The 4,961-nt window shown below is 45.3% G+C and overlaps 1 non-coding gene across 1 annotated transcript; it reads left to right on the top strand.

The window, feature by feature from the left end:
• Nucleotides 1–3,109: 3,109 nt before the first annotated feature.
• On the top strand, nt 3,110–3,191 carry TRNAS-UGA (transfer RNA serine (anticodon UGA)). The gene has a single exon. It is a non-coding gene; the product is annotated as a tRNA-Ser (tRNA).
• The last annotated feature ends 1,770 nt before the right edge of the window (nt 3,192–4,961 follow it).

Genomic DNA, 4,961 nt, shown 5'->3' with positions numbered 1-4,961 from the left:
GCGGTAAAGGATACTGAAATTTGACAGTGATCTTATTTAAAAGCCGATAATCAATACAAGGCCTCAAAGATCCGTCCTTTTTTGCCACAAAAAAGAATCCCGCACCAAGAGGGGAAGAAGACGGACGAATATGTCCTTTCTCCAGAGACTCCTTGATATATGAACGCATAGCGGTATGTTCAGGTACTGACAGATTAAACAGTCTTCCCTTAGGAAATTTACTGCCTGGGATCAAATCTATAGCACAGTCACAGTCCCTATGAGGAGGCAGTGCACTGGACTCAGACTCACTGAAGACATCCTGATAATCAGACAAATACTCAGGAACTTCCGAAGGCGTAGAAGAAGCAATAGACACAGGCAGGGAATCCCCATGAATACCACGACAGCCCCAACTTGAGACTGACATAGCCTTCCAGTCCAGGACTGGATTATGGGTCTGTAACCATGGCAGCCCCAAAACAACCAAATCATGCATTTTATGTAAAACCAGGAAACGTATCACCTCGCGGTGTTCAGGAGTCATGCACATGGTAACCTGTGTCCAATACTGCGGTTTATTTGCTGCCAATGGCGTAGCATCAATACCCCTAAGAGGAATAGGATTTACCAATGGTTCAAGAGTAAAACCACAGCGCTTAGCAAATGACAGATCCATAAGACTCAGGGCAGCACCTGAATCTACAAACGCCATGACAGGATAAGACGACAGTGAGCAAATCAAAGTTACAGACAGAATAAATTTAGGTTGCAAATTACAAACGGTGACAGGACTAACAACCTTAGCTATACGTTTAGAGCATGCTGAGATAACATGTGTAGAATCACCACAGTAGTAGCACAAGCCATTCCGGCGTCTATGAATTTTCCGCTCATTTCTAGTCAGGATTCTATCACATTGCATTAAATCAGGTGTCTGTTCAGACAACACCATGAGGGAATTTGTGGTTTTTCTATCACATTGCACCGAATTAGGTGTCTGTTCAGACAACACCATGAGGGAATTTGCGGTTTTGCGCTCCCGCAACCGCCGGTCAATTTGAATAGCCAGTGCCATAGTATCATTCAGACCTGTGGGAATGGGAAAACCCACCATAACATTCTTAATGGCTTCAGAAAGGCCATTTCTAAAATTAGCGGCCAGTGCACACTCGTTCCAATGTGTCAGCACGGACCATTTCCGAAATTTTTGGCAATAGACTTCAGCCTCGTCCTGCCCCTGAGACATAGCCAGCAAGGCCTTTTCTGCCTGAATCTCAAGATTGGGTTCCTCATAAAGTAAACCGAGCGCCAGAAAAAACGCATTAATATCAGCCAATGCCGGATCTCCTGGCGCCAGCGAAAAAGCCCAATCCTGAGGGTCGCCCCGTAAGAACGAAATAACAATTTTTACTTGCTGAGCAGAGTCTCCAGATGAACAGGGTCTCAGGGACAAAAACAATTTACAATTATTCAAGAAATTCCTAAACTTAAACCTGTCTCCGGAAAACAGTTCAGGAATCGGTATTTTAGGTTCTGACCTAGGATTTCTGATAACATAGTCTTGTATGCCCTGCACACGAGTAGCCAGCTGGTCCACACTTGTAATCAAGGTCTGGACATTCATGTCTGCAGCAAGCATAGCCACTCTGAGGTAAAGGGGAAGAAGAAAAAAAAAAAAAAAAAACTCAGAATCTTCTTTCTTATAATCCCTCTTCTGCAATGCATTAAACATTTAATACTGGCCTGGCAAACTGTTATGACCCCAATGGCGAGGGTCTCAGAGGAACGTGGAAGTCTGCAGACTACAAAAATCCAGCTCATAGGGCAGTGGTAACTGGGTTGACCATATATCTACTCCTAACGCCAACACTAGCAGTAGCCGGGGATCATTCCTACGTTGATTCTAGATGACACGCGCCAGCCGGAGAATCTAGCTACCCCTAGTAGAGGAAAACAAAGACCTTTCTTGCCTCCAGAGAAGGGGACCCCAAAGCTGGATAGAAGCCCCCCACAAATAATAACGGTGAGGTAAGAGGAAATGACAAACACAGAAATGAACCAGGTTTAGCACAGAGAGGCCCGCTTACTGATAGCAGAATAAAGACAGGTAACTTATATGGTCAACAAAAACCCTATCAAAATCCACACTGGAAATTCAAGAACCCCCGAACCGTCTAACGGTCCGGGGGGAGAACACCAGCCCCCTAGAGCTTCCAGCAAAGGTCAGGACACAGATTTGGAACAAGCTGGACAAAAATACAAAACCAAAACAAATAGCAAAAAGCAAAAGGCAGACTTAGCTGATATAACTGGAACCAGGATCAGTAGACAAGAGCACAGCAGACTAGCTCTGATAACTACGTTGCCAGGCATAGAACTGAAGGTCCAGGGAGCTTATATAGCAACACCCCTAACTAACGACCCAGGTGCGGATAAAAGGAATGACAGAAAAACCAGAGTCAAAAAACTAGTAACCACTAGAGGGAGCAAAAAGCAAATTCACAACACGGTCCATCTTCTTACATAGCTACAGGGACTCGAACATAGTATTTGAGCATGCCAAAGATACTCTGTTAGCACACGAGCATGCTCGCTCATCACTACTGGCGAGTTTCCTGGACCCAAAAGGTGAAGTATTTGTTATCTGTGCCACTTAGTTTTCAGTTTTGCCTTGAGACAAAGTCAGCTAGAGAAAGGATCATCACCACATTGCTCCTGGATGATGGGAGAAGTTGCTCTTGGGAAGGGTGTAGATCCCATTCTTTATTCATGGTGAGTTCTTAAGAAAAAATGAATTTGCTTCATCAGAGAAAACAACTGCAGGAAGTACAGGGAGCGGATGCAGAGAACATGAAGCATCATCCAGGTCAGGCACCATTTCTTCAGATTACCTTTTACAGCAACAATATGACAAAAGAATGCACAAAAATAAAGAAACAATGGCAGATCCAGTATCAGATGTCTCCAGAGGAAAGAATGACATGGGTGTGATGCAGGATCCATGTCTCCTCCTTTGAGTACATTGTCAAGTCGGTGACAGTATTGAAAACCTCACACCTCAGTGTAGTGAGTGACAAGCCTGAAGACAATGAGCAGGTGACATCACACCATGGAAGACTCAACAGCTGTAGTCGTGGCCGAGTGGTTAAGGCGATGGACTTGAAATCCATTGGGGTCTCCCCGCGCAGGTTCGAATCCTGCCGACTACGTGTAACAGCTTTTTTGGCCAAGGAATTAAGCAGACATTTCCTGTAGGAGGCGCTTTGAATATTGTTTTCTCCTTTACATCTGGAGTTGAGCTTTCTCAGAATACTTGAAGTACTTCAGCGGAATCGTTGCCATAATGACTTGTTACTAGCCAGAATCTCATATGGAGAGTCAGGAGCTTCCATGGATGCGGACGAGCTGTGATTGTATAAACCTCCCTTATCGGTAATTATTGTAATGTACCGATATAATATTCTCCCTCCGGTTCAGCTCCTGGGCTCTCGGTCTGTGCTATGTATGAGACGCCGGATCCACAATGGCCGCTCCATGATGATGATTCCCAATACTGATTGCTTAGTTTCCCATCTGGAGAGTTAGGAGATAACACCAACTATTGATACCCTGGACTAGAAATGGATGGAGTAAGTGCATGAGCGCATCCACATTCCTTATATTTACATGGTTAAACATGAGTGATCTGAGTCTGCTCCGGTCACTGCTGTTATAGTCAGGTGCCACGGTATGGCACCACAGTGTTATACACCGGCACATGACTACAACAGCTGCAACCAGAGACTGGTATAGGGATAGTTGTGCATTATAGGCATATGGGTAAGGTTTAAACCAACAGTCCTTATCAGGGTTACATCTGTTCTATTCTTTTCCCTATTCATAGCACTGTAAAGGTACCTTCACACGAAACGACTTTACAACGAGAACGACAACGATCCGTGACGTTGCAGCGTCCTGGTTAGCGATCTCGTCGTGTTTGACACGCAGCAGCGATCTGGATCCTGCTGTGATATCGCTGGTCGGAGCTAGAAGTCCAGAACTTTATTTGGTCGTCAGATCGGCGTGTATCGTCGTGTTTGACAGCAAAAGCAACGATGCCAGCAATGTTAAACATGGAGCTAACGACCTGTGAGAACGATAAGTGCGTCACCGCTACGTCACAGGATCGCTCCTGCGTCGTTCTGGAGCTGCTGTGTTTGACATCTCTACAGCGATGTAAACAGCGACGCTGCAGCGATCAGATCGTTGTCGTTCTCGTTGTAGAGTCGTTTCGTGTGAAGGTACCTTTAGCTGCATTTAGTGCAGGGATAGGTGCTGGGGGAGGGACAGTTTTGAATTTGAGGAGGACAATAAAAAGAAACAATGAATTATATGCCATTTTTTTGCTGCGAAAGGGTGCATGGGAATACACGAAAAAAAGGAAAACTAACCCTTGGTCTGGGAACTTGCCTTATGTGGGGAATAGTTATACGCCTTTTCCCTCTGACTACCCCACTGCCTCTTCTTGCCTTTTGCAGTGTTGCTGATCCCACCACCTCTGCACTGCTGTCCTCGTTCTGCATGGCACCTCGTTAGGTTGGATCAGTGACTTCATCATCCATCATCTCCGCACTTTGGTCCTCCTCCTGACGGTTGACTTAACAACATCACTTGTTAGCAACTGTGTCTCATCATCTTCGACTGCTTTAGACACTAATTGCCGTTGCACACCATCATCTTCTTCCGACAGTGGCTGCTCAAATATTGGGAATCACTACACATGATCTTTTCATGTCCCTCTTGAAAAGTGCAGGGTGAGAGATCACAAATAATAAATGGAAACGTAAAGACTCGCTCCTCCTCACTCTTGGGACTCGCCATGGTTTGAGGAAGGAGGATCAGGTTGATGATTATGTGGTCCAGCCTCTTGGCCAGTGAGACTGGACTATGTGGAAGACAGAGTGGTTCTTGGAAACAGATTGGAAGCATTTTTTGCCATC

This window comes from Ranitomeya variabilis, chromosome 2 (genome assembly GCF_051348905.1).
Source record: "Ranitomeya variabilis isolate aRanVar5 chromosome 2, aRanVar5.hap1, whole genome shotgun sequence".
Lineage (NCBI taxonomy): Eukaryota > Metazoa > Chordata > Amphibia > Anura > Dendrobatidae > Ranitomeya > Ranitomeya variabilis.
This window is presented reverse-complemented; position numbering and strand designations above follow the sequence as displayed.